This window comes from Pezoporus occidentalis, unplaced genomic scaffold, assembly GCF_034315485.1.
Source record: "Pezoporus occidentalis ecotype Australia unplaced genomic scaffold, CSIRO_AGI_Poc_V1 ctg264, whole genome shotgun sequence".
Classification (NCBI taxonomy): domain Eukaryota; kingdom Metazoa; phylum Chordata; class Aves; order Psittaciformes; family Psittacidae; genus Pezoporus; species Pezoporus occidentalis.
Window position 1 is genome coordinate 103,873 of NW_026914545.1, and position 17,153 is coordinate 121,025.

The following is a 17,153-nucleotide window of genomic DNA, read 5'->3' on the forward strand; positions in this document are numbered from 1 at the left end:
CTGCCATGCATGTCACAGCCGAGTAGGATTCCCAGTTGCCAATCATATGCCAGATCCTGAGGATACTCACTTGATTTTCCTTGCATCTCTCCCCATTCACACCACACTAAGCACTTTTGTCACTGAGATAACATGAGATATATCTCACTAGAATCTCACAAGTGCAGCTGTTTGCAGTATGTGAATTGAAGGGGGAGTATTTTAGTCAGGGTGTAAGAGCTGGAGCAGTGTGTGCTCACTGTGCCACACAGCAGAGGGGGGAACTGTTGGAAGCCCTCTTGGTGAGCAGCGCATGCACAGATGCCTGAAAAATTAAATTCACAATGCCTGTAAATCTTCCCAAACCACCCTTACCACAGAAAATCTAGGACTGCCCTTTATGGCAGTTTCTCGCCAACCTCCCCTGTTAACGGTGAGGAAGCTGGCAACCGGACAGGCCATGGGTTTCATTTACAGCAGCAGAAGTTCCTGAAAAACTGCTCTCCCCAGCAGTCTGCAACCTCCCACTCCCAGCCCACTCGATCCCCAGCATGCACTGCAGAGGCCTTTACAAACACAAAACAAACCGGAATAAAACAGGATTTTGCCAGAACAAACACTGTGCCTTGTCCCCGGGTATGCACGGTCATTCTGCCTGTCTGCCCAGGTTACTCCATGCTCCCACAGCATAACAAGCAAATGCATAAGAAAGAGCAAAAAACATTTCCATTTCTGTCAGGAAAATGCAGGCATATTGCTTTGCACAGGCAAGCCTGGTGGCTTGCATGCAGCAGGTACAGTGGAGCACTTGAGGTCCACATGAACCACATACAGCAAGCGGCATTTCCAGATGAGCATCCAGGAGCACTGCATAGCTCTTCCACTGCCCATTTTCGGTCTTTTGCTGCCTAGCTGTAAGTCCCTTTGTCTTCAAGGCATCACTGGCTAAATTTTCATCCCCAAAATACACTGCTGTAATCTTGGTCAGTGCCTGCAAGACACTGTGGTGGCTCAGGCGCTCATTAAGATTACAAACTATTCCTGCACTTTCTTTCCTGAGCACTTTCCCCCTTCACTTGCAGAAATGCGTATTTCATCAGGGCTGCAGCACATGACACTCCTCAGTGCAGTCATGCATTTACCAAAACATGCTCATTATTTTTGCCCACCTCTGTAGCTGAGTGAACCTCTCGCACACTCTTCCCCCTCAAATGAAGTAAGTTCCCTGTGACACTGGGAAGGACCTAGCTGCTCTTGGTGGTGCAGGTGGGAGGAGAGCTTAACTCTCCCCATTCTGTGCCCCTCTGACCTGTCAGATCACCTCACCTGCAGTCCCCCTTCTGCAGGTACTGGATCACAGGGTTTGCACTCTAGAAACAACCATGGTCTGTAAACGATAGGGTGGCAGTGGCCAACAGGCTGGTTTGCTTTAATTATAAACCCAACGCTACTGGGCTAGCTGAAAATCCAGCCATATGATCAGAAAAAAGCCTAAGATTTAAACAGAGGTCTCGTCGTTGCATGCAGGCAATGGACGGTCTGAGTGGTGGTCTGCTCAAACACAAACCTTTCCAAACGCCAGGGTGACACATGATGCAGGATTGCACAACTGGAGCCCAATGCTGCGGCATCTGTCTGTCACCCTCTGGAGGTCATCCGTTCTCAGGCAGGCAGGAAGATTCCTGCATCTGTCAGCACCCCTGGGAAGATCAAGAAAACCCTGGCTGATCACCTTGGATGTGTTTCTCATCTTGGAGTGCAGTCAGGAGCTCAGAGGTCTCTGACTCCGTGTAACACCCTTCAGCAACACAACACCCTTTAGCCCAGGTCTCTCTGACTCAGTTTCTCCTGTAAAATGGGAGCCATGTTCCTGTAGTGCAATGGGTAGCGCGCTGTGCACAGCCCATGTGGCCCTGAGGGGTAGCTGGTGGAGAGTCAACAGGACCACTGCTGATCACACCGTTTTAGAGGAACTGCATTTTCCTGTCTGCAGACTCTGATTCAAAACTTGGTCTTCCCTTGAGAGATTTATGCCAAGATAGGGTAAGCTCTTTCTGGAAGCACCAGTTCTGAGTTATGCAGCTTTTGAGGCAAACTTAAGTTTGATCCCAACTCATCTCCCACCTAAATGGCACCGAGGCACATACGTGGTGCACTGGATAGTTTCTTCCATCAGTTAATTTCCTACTTGAACATCTGGAAACTTCCCTGCATTTTCTGTGGTGTTTTCTTCTTTCTCTCACTCTCCATCTAAGGATATTACTAGCATCTATCCCATCAGGCCACTCAAAGAATGTATGTCTGCAAAATTTGAGGCTTTCTTCCCTTTCACAGTACATTCTGATCCTGAACTATCCCAAAACTGTCTTTATGCACATTCCTACCCTCAGAGCACAGAAATACTGGTTTCTTACAAAACTTGAATACAACTGTTGATTTTCAGTGTCTTGAGATGAAATACTGGAACCATTGCACACTAGCAGCCAACTACTAATGCGAATCTTCATTTTTAATGACAGGACTACAGCCTTAGCAAAGAAAGCAAGCTGCCCATAAAAGCACTAACAAGGTAGTTGTTTAAAAAGTAAAAGCTCTCTGAAGCAACTCTTGTACAGAAAGTCCAGACAGCATGACCCTACCCTTTCCACATGCAGATGCAGTATCCGATACCAGGCATCAGGTGTCTTGTATCAGCTGTACACTTCTATCAGATACAATAAATAATACATAACTAACGCAGAATATCAGTTTCATTCTGTTCCTGCTTAGTTGAGACTGCACTGCATGCATTACCTTATCTCTAGCTGAATGCAACACATCTGCCCAAACTCATCACTGAAGACTGAATTAAATTTCTTTGGCAGTAATATTATTATATATGCAGCATGCTTATCTAGTGCTGTCTTTTCTATTTTCTATCTTAAGTGTCTTGAAAATGTAAAAGCAATTCAATTTGCTGCCTAATCAAATACTTTCTACCAAACAATCTAATGGGTTAAACCATGTGAAAAATGGTAATGCCGTTTTCTTTTGTCAGCCCCCTGAAAGGAGGAAAAAAACCCCACCCCACACAATGAAACAAGATATTGTTCCTTAAATAGCATGTCACATCAGCAGAAATTTTACTTTGACATCCTTCTGAATTCCTTATAGTATAATTATAAATACAGCAAAAGTGATACACTTCTATTGCTTCTGAGAAGGTATCCTGCTTACAGAATAATTAAAAGTGGTGAAGCATTTAAAACAAATGCAGACAGATAGGATCACACTTGCACAACAGTCATGAGGGAAAACTGCTAGACCCTTGATGGCTGTGAGTCTTTCAAAGTAGTCATTAAATAGAGAGGAAAGGTAAATCAAGCAGATGAGAATGACCTACACTACTTAATTTACTTGACCTTCAATAAAGCTTCAACAAGACACCTCATGCCTTAGAGAGCAAGTATTAATTCTCATAGAAGCGGTATGCAATGGGAACAGTGGACTCTCCTGCCATGTGAGAAGGACCTTGCTTATGGCACTCATCACGGGGGCCTGGGTACTGCATACAACCCTCCCATTTGTGGGTTGGCTCACAGAGAAGGTTTTCCCATGAGAAAGTGCTGCAGACTTCTGCTTAACCTGGCCCCAGAAGCACATTTCCTGGGACATCAGCTCTGGACAAAGAGCCCATGCAAGACTGCAGGAAACTCACTGCACCTCAAAACTTTACAAGACAGACAACCCACACAAACCCAGAAGAACGGTAGGCTCATTCACACAAAAGCACTGGTCCCTCTGCACATCCAGGATGTCCCCACCTATTGCTCCCCCCAAGGTTACCAAAGGCTGCCTTAATTTTACAGGAAGCTTTGTTCAGTACCATCAAGGGAGCCAGGTGTGTCCTTCAAGCCTTCTTATTGACTTGCCAGCCCAGTTTTGAAACCCTGACATCAATGGGGGCCCCATCTCCTCACCGAGAGACATAATGATGAATGACCTAGGTAGGAAAAAGACTATGCACTGCTCATCCCAATCACTTCTGAAGAGCTACAGTCTGCCAAAAAAAAACCACCGAACAACAAAAGCCAAGAGAGGAAAAAAAAAACCCCGAATGGCAACTCCCTTGAAACAGGTCAATGAAGATCACTGTCCAGTGGCCATTAGTAGTGGGAAAAAGGGCATTTGATGACCATGTTAAAAAAAGCATATTCCTCATGCCCAATGTGAATCTCACAGCCATGGACAGGGCACCAATATCAGGGTATAGCCACAAGGGGAAGTGCTGCAAGGAGGGAAACCACTGCCTTCCACCCCAGGAGCAAGAGCAACTTCTCCAGAAGAAAAAATTAATCATTGAGCCTAGAGGGCAAAACCTGAGATTTTAAAATCCACACACTCATTCTGGAATCACACCTCTTTGTTTCATAAAGCCTGCTGAAGTGGTTCCAGGTCTTAAGTTTCCCCACCTTAATCTTCACAGTATTATCCCATGTAAATACGTATGCACCAGTTAAATGGTCTGTAAACTAAGCTAATCAAACATAGCCACACAGTTTAATCAGTATCTAGGAGGTCAATAGAGGTGAAGACAGTTTTAGAGATGCCTAACTGGAAAGAGGTCACTTAGCTTTACAGTTAACTATCCAATACGAAAGTATTGAATATTAACATATACACAAAAAAATAAATTGCAATGGTTAATAGTGCATATCTTTGCTTTATGGCTCTGAGCTGCTATTTCTCCTTGACTCCTGGCTAGACCAAAACAAATTCTGACCATTTTTACGAGACAGTTCAAATGCACACAGCAAACACAGTGCAAGCACATGCAGCATACTGAAGAGAGCTCAATTAAAGTGTGGAATGTTTCTTGCAAATAAAGCGCCAGGTGAGTAACCACCTTCCATATAAATTGCCTGATGCTGTATTCCAGTAACGCTCCACTATCTTGTGGAGCTGTTCCAAAACATGATTTATTTGCGATGCTCAGTATAATGTATTCTTTCACAGTCCAAATGAAATTGTAAATCTAAATTTACAAATTTCTATTTTTTTTTCCTCTGCGAGACAGCCTTCTTTTTTCCCCCCTTGCATGTGAATTCATTACTAAGAAGGGCTGCTGCACATTTCCATACTGAAATCAGTCTCATTATTTCAGAATAGATTATCTAACCAGACAAAAAAGCTAGCTGGAGGGGAAACATATTCACAGGCAATTCTGGGGAAAAAATACAGGAAAAAAAATGCACAGAACTGAATTATCTACTAAAATTTGCAAGCATTAATTGACTAGTGCTTCTGTTTCTGGGAGGATTATTCACCTGTGTTTTGCCAGATTGTACCAGAACGTCTAGTATGTTATAGGACTGAGCCCTTAGGCTATTTATGGTAAGACAAAAGACAAAAAATGCTACACACTGTGCATTTATTTTTTATATATACATATATATCTATATATAATACCTAATTTCCCATCTTTGCTCACCCCCACAAGAAGTATCTTCTCTCCCTCAAATCAAGACAAATTTATAAAATCAAACTATCTGACGCAGCTCTCCCCAGCCAAAAATCCTTCATCAGTCACCAGTATTTCAGTCAAATCACACTTGCTGTTTGGTAGACACTCAGCTCCGTGCCTGATTTTAGGCTGATGCCATGCATCACGCTAATACCTTGTCAGATCTTCTCCTGTCTGACCATCTTGTCAGGTCAGACAAAGTGGGTAGAGGCCTACAGTGCTTGTTTAATTCATAATATTCAGTTCAGCAAAGACAGGCCATTTATGGGGTTCTTATTTATAACCTGCTATGAAGTGAACCTGCATGCAGAAAACAGGATTTAAGTGAAAGAGGTTTTGGGCAGAAGTTATTTACATGAGGCCTTTTTTTTTTTTTTCTTTTCATATTTGACATGGGGGCACAAATTTTAAACTTGTGAGAAAAATCTACTTGAAAATGTAACTTGAAATCTAAAATATTTGAAAATTATCAACCTGCTGGTGGATATTTAATATTCATTCATCATTAAAACAACACTTCCTTTTAACTGGCCTAGTTCCATGACAGTTGTCTGTATTTTTGGAAATCAGAAATTGAGATGTTAAACCTGAATGGTTTAAAATCACGTCATCCACACTCATCAAGTCTGCTAAAATTTCTAGGGTTCACATGTCTGGCACAGACTGTGCCAAGCACTTTACAGGACAGTTTCAGTCGTAGTTTACTGGTTACACAATAAATGTTTGCCTCATGGGTCCAAAAAAATTGAACACTGAGTCTGTGAGTAAGAGCTCAGTTTTTAAAAAAGCACCTTTGATTTTATATTTACAGATCAGAATGTAAAAAAAAAAAGGGGGTGGAGGGGGAAGAGGAGAAAGAAACCATGCGTAATTTTTACCCTAACAGAGCTAAAAACAGACAGTATGAAACCTGAATTTCAGACAGGAAATATTAACTTTCCTAGTTAAACATGGGGAAAAAAGGCTCTTATAAAAAGCTTTCAGTTACAATAAAATCTGAGCAGATATTAACATCACAGTGTACAGTGGCATGACCTGGTATGACTGTGGACTGCTGTAGGGGGACAAGAGAAAATACGCCATTGAATGCCATTGGCATCTTCTGTGCAAAGCTGGCTCGACACCAAGGATGAAAATCTCACAGATTAGGAGAAAAAAAAAGTGTCAGCTTCCACATTTTGAGAGTAGTTCGTTGATTTTTTTTCCACCCTGCAATATTTTGCAAATTCTAAGCTATGACATTTGGAGTGTTACCAGCTAAAATATGCTGGCTCCTTATGGTGTGTTGCAGCAGATTTTGCAAACTATCACGGGGCGATGAGGGTTTTCTCTACAGCTTCAGGGGAACACTTAGCAGAGAACACAAATACATCCTCTCCCCTCCATACTTGGACTGCAGAGACACCAGAAGTATAGAAATTACAGTATGCAGCTCCAGGTTTAAGAAGAGCAGACAAACAGTTTGGAAAACACTGCAGCACCAAGAACATACCAAAAGCTCATCTTTCCCTAGTTTCAGCTGTCATTCTGGAAACTCATGGTGCACAGCCACATTGAAGCACCTGACCGCAGCCCAGCTAAATACTGTGTAAATACCATGATAGTATGCTGGTTAAAAAAGGGAGGAGGTTCCTAGCTGTTCAAGCATCTTCATGCACTGGTATTACTTCTAGAGAGGTAACAGTACTGCGAGAAGAACAAAGTTGAAGATACACCAACTGAAAAGTGTTTTCATTTCACGACAGGATTTTCCTCTTCATGGCACTGACATCCCTCCATGCACCCGTTCACACATCACACTGGGTCACACTGCTCTGTGTTACAAGATGGTGCTTTGCAGTCACTTACAACTTCAGATAGGCACCCTTCTTCTTCCCCCTCCCCATTAGAAAAATGAGTTTCTGGTTGTCTTTTTTCAGCCATATTGGGAAACGAACATCACACTCTTGTTCTAAAGAAACACCTCCTACAGACAAGGGGCTTAATCATGAAAGAAAAGAACACTAAAAATCGGGGCTCCCCCTGAGCAGACTCACAGTTCCTCTCTCCCTGCTGGCAGACACTCATTTCACCTCACTGTGAGGACTTCCTGTGGCAGCATCTTCACAGGTTATCCCAAGGCTTCATGAGCCTTTTTCTTAGCATGTTATGATGCCGAGCCCTGACCTTCCCTCTCTCTGAAAATTATTGTTTCCTGTCCCATGCACCTTCCCCATGCACCAGTTAGTCCCCTCCCCTTTGCAGGGTATTTTCTTTTTTCCTTCTAAAAATATTTTGGCAAAAAGAAATTGCTACCCAGCTTGTAAATTCAGCACTTCCCTAATGCTGACATGGAGCTGAAGCCTGCGTTTTACACCTCACACCCTGCCATCTCCAGAACAGGCCAACAACCTGCTGAGATGACTCTGAAACTTGGTTCTGTGCTTCTATGTCTTTAAGGCTGCTTCTGGCCTCATGCTTCATGCATGTGCAATATGGAGCAAGTGTGTTACTCCTTCCACTGTTATCATTCGGGAAAACACTGGGTAGGACCGGGAGCAGGACAGATCCCAGCAGAACCACAGCTCCCTCCAGCCCGTAAGTCAGACACCTTCTCTGTGAGGTCTATCTGTTCTCTCCCACCTGACTACAGAATAGAATAGAATATGTATAATAATAATAATACATCATATATACCATGCTAATAGAAGATACAATACATAAAATAATAAAGAATACATAATACAATTTAAGAATAATTTTTACACAGTACAAATATAGGTATATATCACATATATATGATAAATAAGCATAATTTAACATTTATATATTATTACTATTTTAATATGGTGAATATTTACATATTTATAGACTATAATGGCAGGTATTTTGAGTCACTACTGGGCAAACTGTTAAGTGATTTCCCAAAACAGTTTGTAAACAACAGCCCTTGGCCATGTGGAACTTTAGATCCACAAACTAAATGGCTGGGTTCAGCAGAGACATATTAGAAACTCTGCTTTTTTGTTGGGACCTTGTGAGAGTGTGCAAGGGCAGGGGGGCAGATTTGACACCAGCAGCCAAACCAGCAGACCTCAACAACAGCTTTTAACAACCTTGCTTGCAAGCCAGCACATCTCTACACAGGGGAAGACACTGATCTAAAGTGCTGCTACCTCTAAACCGAACGATGATGATCAGCGATCAAGAGCCTTAATAATCACAGAACCATAGAATAGTTACGGTTGAAGGACCTTGAGATCATCGAGTTCCAACCTGCCATGGGCAGGGACATCTCACACAAAACCATGTCACCCAAGGCTCTGTCCAACCTGGCCTTGAACACCACCAGGGATGGAGCATTCACAACTTCCCTGGGCAACCCATTCCAGTGCCTCACCACCCTCACAGTAAAGAACTTCTTCCTTATATCCAATCTAAACTTCCCCTGTTCAAGTTTGAACCCATTACCCCTTGTCCTATCACTACAGTCCCTAATGAAGAGTCCTTCCCCAGCATCCTTGTAGGCCCACTTCAGATACTGAAAGGCTGCTATGAGGTCTCCACGCAGCCTTCTCTTCTCCAGGCTGAACAGCCCCAACTTTCTCAGCCTGTCTTCATACAGGAGGTGCTCCAGTCCCCTGGTCATCCTCGTGGCTCCACTCTGGACTTATTCCAACATTTCCATGTCCTTTTTAAGTTGAGGGCACCAGAACTGCACACAATACTCCAGGTGAGGTCTCACGAGAGCAGAGTAGAGGGGCAGGATCACCTCCTTCGACCTGCTGGTCACGCTCCTTTTGACACAGCCCAGGATACAGTTGGCTTTCTGGGCTGCGAGTGCACACTGAAGCTGGCTCATGTTAAGTTTCTCATTGACCAACACCCCCAAGCCCTTCTCTGCAGGTCTGCTCTGAATCTCTTCTCTGCCCAACCTGTAGCTGTGCCTGGGATTGCTCCGACCCAGGTGTAGGACCTTGCACTTGGCATGGTTAAACTTCATGAGGTTGGCATCAGCCCACCTCACAAGCGTGTCCAGGTCCCTCTGGATGGCATTCCTTCCCTCCAGCATATCAACTGAACCACATAGCTTGGTGTCATCGGCAAACTTGCTGAGGGCACACAATAATAATGATGTGTTGTCTGGCTGTTTGTCATTCCACACCCTTCCACTGCAGCTTTGCCTTTCAGACAGATTTCTAAGCTACCACTTGTTCCAGTTTTATTCTGTTGGTCACACCAATTAGCAATTTTAAGGCAGGATGGGTTAATATGAAGTTAAGTACCACAGGTCATTTAGAGGCTGCTTCTGGCAGGGCAACAGAAGAATTTCAATGTGAACTACTAGACCATCAGTGCTTCATCTTTTTTCTGTAACCCATGATGGGACAGACACTGAAATTTGAAATTACTAAATTCAGGTTCTGCCAGTTACCATTTATTTTGAATAAAATAGAAGATAATTATATCATGGGTAACTATCTTGTTTATTTCTTTCATTAAGATGCAGCCGTTCAGAGGTGAAGGGACTAAATTATAAAGCTTTCAAACTATAGCACTGGTGGTTTTAGAAAACTCTTCTCATCTACTCCAGTTGCCAAAGCCGAGCAACATATGCATTTGGACATTTGCCTTCTGCTCTATGTTTATATTCTTGTTTTTAAAAAATGTATTTTTGAAGGGTTTTGCCTGCTTGTTCACACTGCCCAAAGACACTCACTTTAATGAAGGAAAATAATAGGGAAGACCACACAATAAAGGGTGGGAAAATGACTAAAATACAGCTGGAAAGAAAAAGGGAGAGGCATCTCTTCCCTCCCCTCACCTCTTCCAGTTATCTTAGGTACCATTTATAAACCGCCTACATAAAACATTCTAGGTACAGCCACCATTTTAATAAATTAATTGCTTTGAAACCTTGCAGTGAAAATACAAACTCACGGAAGGGCTTGCACAGTGCTTACTCTGTCAACATCACGAATCTGATCCCGTAATACCATACTACAGGAAAACTTTTGTTACTGTAACTTTCCACAGAGTTAATCCTGAGATGCCTGGGTCCAGCATGGCTCATGTGGTGTCTGAGCATCGGTCAAGTGAAGAGAAGTTTGCAGATCCTGCCTGTTGCTAAAAAATAAGTAAGAAGAGGGAGTGGAGCAGTATGAAGGAACCCTCCAGCAATACAAGGACTGTAAAAAGAGAACTGTCAGGGCAGAAAATGCAGAAAACACCCGTAATTGAGAATAGTCCCCAGATGATTCAAAATAACTTACTTCTTCACACACGTCAGTCAGCCACAGGAGCTGATCATAAAGCTCAAGCTAAACCCAGGATCTGGTTCTTTTTCACCATACCCTTCTTGGGAAGAAAACAGTACTGAAAGTTACCTGCTTCTATCCCATCCATGTATGTGTGACTGAGACTGCATTACAATACATTTTCATCGTGCTGAAGGCATCTACTCTTACTTCTGTTTCCATTTTGACTGCTTGAGTTCAGACAGCTGTATGAACACGACCTTTTATTTACTTCAGGGCCCAGCATTACAAAACCAGAAAAACACAATCAGTGTCCATCCAGGGGTCTCATTCGGGAGTCTGTGCAGTGTACCTGTTACCACGGAAACAAGGGAGGGCTGGCATACTGTTATTTCTGTCTTGCAAAAGAATTCACCAACCCCGCCGGTAAATAAAGTTCATAAATCAACAAAACAGAATCAAGGTCAAGTAACTGAAGATGAAGCAGTAGTGCTGCATGGGTCACCTTCATTGTTAGTAAGTACTAAGGTACAAGCCTTTCAAGTTCCTTCGAGCTGTTATGCAGATCCATCACGGAAACATTTGGCTCAAGTTTTGGAGTATTTTTCACAGAGAAGGAACCAGAAAAGCCAATAAACCTCCCTCTCACCCTGTTTTACTTCACAGAAAGGTGTGCAGCAATAAACTTTGAAAGCAGAGCCTTAGGTTGAGCTAGTTACACTTGAATTACCAGATGCATAACGATCCTTGAGAGGACTAATTGCCACATACATTTCTGGGAAGTGCCTGACCACCTCCGAGGGCTGCGCCTGGATGGGTTATCACCCCCACAGTGCAGATGTGGAAAAACAGTGGCACCAAGGAAATGAGAGCCAAGGGTGGGATTACAGCTCTGCCCACACCTAAGACCCTCAGACCTCTTTTGTCTGCATTTTATAATGAACAGGGAAGGGAGGCAGAGAGGCATAAGATCAGGAGACCAAAAAGACCAAAACATGCTGGAACTCCAAGAGTCTCCTCGGAGCTGGAGTGTGTGGACACCCAACAGCCCAGTCAAGCTGGCACCGAGGTGAGGATTGGTGGCAGCTCAAGAAAGATGCAGTGGTGAGTGCCAGATGTGAACTGGTGGTGAAGCAAACTGCCGCAGCTTTGGGAACTCAGGGACTATGGACCCATTATCACTGAGTGAACAAAACAGAATTACACTGTGCTTTTGAAACTTCCAGTAAGTTCTGTTACAGGAAACATCCTGGTGTAGTACAGATACTACCAGTGCATCAGTACAGGAGCAACACCAACATCGATTTGCTTGAAAACCGAAACAACCCAAAACACCAGCTTCCTAACAGTGGCTGGAGAAGAACCTGAACTGTTACGATTCTTGCACAAGTTTTAGGTTACCTCCTGGAAACATACTATTTTAGTGGCATCCGAACAAGAGCTGCGTTACGCTCTTGAGATAAATTACTGGCAACAGCAGAACGAGGAACTCCATTGTGTATTTCTCTCATGATAAGCTTTTCACTGCATATAAGACCACCTATTATCCCTTGAACAGTAGCTGTTAATACTTAGTTCACCCAGTACCTCTTTGTCAATTCTTATCTCTTTATTACTCACCTGGGAGCAAGTTTTTTAAACTATTGGGTTGGTTTGTTGGCTTACCTATAATCCAACAAGTCCTATAAAGGATTTCAAAGGGCTGATAAACTTGAGAACAAGGTTGAAAAACAGCTTTTTGCTGAAAGGCACTGGTGGAGGGGGAAGAGGGGCTGTGGGTATCATTTAGCCAGGTCACGTGCTGGGCTCAGCACAGGGCAGCAGGTGAGTGCATGAACCGTGTGACTTCCGACTTTGACTCTTGTGTGGCTTTAGAAGTGGGCAAAAATAGGTTTAGCCAAGCCTGAAATGATGTTTGTAAAACAACTGGCAGACCTGACCCCCAAGGCGTTTTCAGTGGACTCCCAGTAATGCCAGTCAGATGGAAGGAGCACATGTGCTGTGGGGCAGACGTGCAGCTCCAGCGTGGTGCTGGCTGGGGTTATTAGGTTAATTGCAGTACTACATGAGTACAGCCCTGTCAGTCTGAGCTCTGAATTATATAGAGGGGAATAGAAGCAGCCACAGGGGGAAACAGGAACTGGTCAGTCCTGACCTGAAAAGACCTTTGGGGGCTACTCTGCTTAAAGAAGAAAAAAATCAACAAAAACAAGCCTAGTCCCTGGCCTGAAAAGTTGACATCCAGAATTTAGTGAAGGGATGTAATAATTTAATTTATGCAAATTCTCACTGCTGCTAACAAGCACACTAAGAGCTTGGTCCCACTTCTTTTCAAATCAACAGAAAAAAGGAAAACCATTACTGCCCCCGGCAGCTCACAGTCAAGCTTTTAGCATCCATCACAGTTTTAGCTTTGCAGCAGTGTTTGTAGAGGTTGTATTTCTGAGAAGGATGATGGAGGAATGGTGGAGAAGGCAGACAAAAGCAAACTTCACAGATTAACAACTGAAGTGTTGAAAGCCAGGCATGTATGAGGACGTCATTTTTACCCGGTGTATTGTTTTGTTTCTATGACAGATCTTCATTCACTCGAGTGGAAACAGCCTTACTCTTCATCTAGTACTACTGAGTAACCAGCTGTGTTCATGGGATATTTATAACCATTAACACTAGATGGAAGGTGAGTTTTAACGCATGTGTCACAGTTACTTCTTTGGCTGGAGAGTGGCTGTTTCTGACAGCCGGAATTGAATCACAGAAAGCTCAATAGCTCTCCACCTTTTTCGCTCTTTGCTTTGGCACTTAACCGTCTTTTCCAAGCTTGTTTCACGGTTTTCTGGCTCCCTTTATCGCTCTGCCTCGTCTCAGTGACAAGCCAAGTTTGCGAGGGGCTGCCTTCCCCAGTGCGCACCCTGCTGCCTGCTCGGGCTGGGGCCCAGGGGGACCCCCGGCGCTCCGGCATTCTCCGGGGGGACACAAACCACGGAGCCAGGCACTGCCCTTCTGTCCCCCGCCAGAGCCCACACCGCAGCCCCCAGGCTGCCCCCTCCCACCTCTATTTCATCCGTGGGAAGTAGGGCAGGAAGGGTCGCTTTTCTTACTACAAGAGGATGCAACTCGGGGGGGGGGGGGGGGGCACCCCGCTCCTTACGTTGTGCCAAACGCCGACCCCACTCCCTCCCCACCTCCCCCTGCACCGACACCTCCCGTGCAGCACGGCGGGGCACAGCCCGCGGAAGGACCGGGGGGAGGGCTATGTGTCTGCCCGGGGACGCTTTCCGGAGAGCCCTCCGCCGCGCACAAAGAGAGAGATACCAGGAATACGGGAATACCGGCCGCCCTCCCCCGGCGGGCAGCGCTGGATGCGCACACACAGACACACACACACACACACTCACGGTGCAGCCGGGCGGGTCACGTACCTGCAGGTGCCTGTCGGTGACTGTGCGATATCGTCTGTATCGCATGGGGGGATTACTGTGATATTACAGCTCGGGGGACTTGGGGGGGGGGGGGGGGGGGGCGCTGCTCGGGTCCCCCCGCCCTCTTCTTCCTCCTCCTCCTCCTCCTCCTCCCGTCGTGCGTGTGTGCCCTGCGCTGCGCTGCGCTGCACGGTGGTACTCCGCGCCGGAGGAGGCAGCGGCGGGCCCCGGCTCCTGTCAGCTGCCGGAAACCGGCTCCCGGTCACACACACCGCAGGAAGTGTGCAGCGGCGGCACCGCGCACCGGGCCCGCACCGGGCCCGCTCCACTGGGGCGGGTACCGCGGGGCACCGGGCACGGCGAGGCTGGCGCGGCCCGTGGCAGCCAACCACGGGCGGAAGCAAGGGGGGTATGAGGTCGCCGCGCACCCCTGCGGGCATCCGCGTTGCCGTGTGTGGGAGCCTTTGCCGGTACAAACGAGGAGGGAAGCGCGGCACCGAAAACCGGGCTCACTAACGCTAAGGAACACGCTTCCAGCTGGCACAGAATGATGCCATTCTGGTTATCCCGATGAAGGTCTGTTGGCTTATACCAGCCAATGTGTGTCCGAACCATACCAATCTGTGTCCGAACGACTGCTACTCAGTAGCATTGTCCAGGCATACAGAAATCACTGTTACTTCACCTTTCTGCATGAGATCATGAGTGCAGAAACACGATTTTACCAGTTTTGTGTGGAGTATTTACTCCACATGCATGTATGTGTGCCCCTCCTACCCCAGCCTGCAGAGCAATAAACACTGCAATTTATCTGTTGTGAAAACTGTACATTTCTTGATTTGTCTGCAACCACAGCTCTCAACAGCAACGTTACTCAGATGAGGATTTTTTGTGCAATTAATCATAGGAGGGCTCACGATGAGCTTGCAGCATTTTCTCTGGGTGTTCTCCCTCTTTTGACAAGGCATGTGCCAAAGCAAACTCCACTCATCTCCTCTGTTGGGCTTTCTTCCCCTGCTTTGTTGCATCACTACAGAAACAGACAGGCCTGGCTGTCGCTGCAAGAGTATCGGGGCTTCCAACCCGCCTGTTTGATGCCCCAGAGGTTTCCTTTCCACATCTTCCTTATGCCAACATTTGCAAAACTTGAATGGACTACCACATGCTGCCAGTACGGTGGCAACAGTACTTGCACAAGAATATAATGGAAGCAATCTGGAAATGTATTCATGCCAAAAGTAATGCTCTTTCTGGGTTTGCCTGTGGTGCAGCAGGGGAATTTGGTAGCAGTGTGGACATTGCCTGAGAAGATCACCATCCCTGCTGCTCCTGTTATTTTCTGTAAGATGTCATGTCATTGCCATGTCACTGCAACTCAATGGAGGTCTTTAATACTTGAAGAGCTCACTGGTAGACTTCTAAAGATGCAGAACCCTTAATGGAAGCAGTAATTACACCAGGGAGTAAGGGGAGAGTCTGCCCCCATCCGTAATGATCAAACACATGACACCTTGCTCCCACATCTCACTTGCAGTGCAGGGACTTGGAATCAGAGCACTGGACACTGAGGACAGGACCACCACCTTCCTGGACTCTGCTGTGTCTGTAAGCTCCTGCCAGGGCTGGCATGGGCTGCCTTTCGGTGAGCAGGACCCCATAGGCCACTAAACACACCTCCTGGGCAGAGACTGAATGGGTTGTATGGTTCAAGCCAGTGCCCTCTTTGCCTCCAAGGTGGGGCTGCTGAGCTCTGTTTTTAAGATCAAATAATTACATTTTCCCAGATTATGTCAATAAGGAACTCCTGAATAGGAGAACTGCCTTCTGAATAAACACTGTGCTTCTCTGAGGGCCTTAAAACCAGGAGCATTATGTGCACTCAGGCAACATAAGGGACTTGCTCTTCACTGCTGATCTTCTGTCTTGTTTGTGTCCATTCTGCAGCAGCAGAGCTGGCCCTGCTGGACATAACTTCTATGTAGACTGCTGAATTGTACACGAACCTGGTTTTTGCAATCAAATTTGCAGAGCATTTGCAAGCAGCCCATGAAAGCCATTACCTATCTTACTTATATGGCTTCTTCATTCTCGTTTCTTATTCCTCCTTCCTGTCTCCTGACTCCTCTGTATTTTTATTTGCTTTTCTCATTTTTTTCTTACGCTCTTCTGTGGCAACAGGACAAAGTAGCTTCCAAACCTGCCCTCTTCCCACCTTCTGCCCCATCTCTTTCTACTCCTTCGCTTCTTCATTATTAGGAGCAGCCCCAGGTCAACGGTGTATCTGCCCTCATTAGTTAAAAAGAGGGTTTGAAAATGCTTCTTAAACCTCTAACGTGGTTGCTTGGCTATCATGCCTTATTATCATCACAGTGTTGTACACAGGGCTGTAATTGCATCAGAGGCTTCTGGCTCGTATCAAACGCACTGCCAAAGAGCTCAGCTAGCCTAGTAATGTCACCAGCACTTCAGCACAGAACTGCAATTTTAGATGAACTGATTTCAGCTCACTGCCTGCATTAATAACTGCACTGGAAGGGCAGTGAGCAGCGTGTGCTTTGTTCCTGCAAAAGCAAGGTTTTCTCTGGGAAGGAGGGCTGCTGCTGTAGACTCAACAGGACTGTGCTGTCTTCTGTGAGGCGGGTGGACAGACAGACTGCTCTGCCCCTGCACAGCCGAGGCACTAGTGAGGTAGCCACAGTGAGGTGGTGTTATTGATGGTTATTCTCTCTTCTCCTATTCCCAACTTGGCATAAAACACACTGACACAGAGCTCTGACTGTTGTTGTGGACAGACACCTTCCAGAGGTGCTAAGCCTCTCTTCATAGATGAGGCATACTCAGATTAGGCAGCAGGGTCTTGTCACTAGTGCAGTGGGCTGAGGAAGAAGATGTGTCACATCCTCATCCCACGACTAACATAGACTTTCTTCTGCGACCTTGGTCAATTCACTAGCCTCTGTTTACCACCCATGCTGTGACCATTTATTGGCCCTATAAGGCTGTGTGACAGAG

The 17,153-nt window shown here is 45.6% G+C and overlaps 1 protein-coding gene across 2 annotated transcripts in view; it reads right to left on the reverse strand.

Moving 5' to 3' along the window:
• Positions 1–14,574, reverse strand: part of KIAA1958 (KIAA1958 ortholog) — a 75,351-nt gene extending 60,777 nt beyond the window's left edge. For both annotated transcript variants that reach the window (XR_009965910.1, XM_062624272.1), the window contains exon 1: positions 14,142–14,574. The gene's annotated coding sequence lies outside the window, so the exon portion shown is untranslated. The remainder of the gene's footprint in view (positions 1–14,141) is intronic.
• Between the last annotated feature and the right edge of the window lie 2,579 nt (positions 14,575–17,153).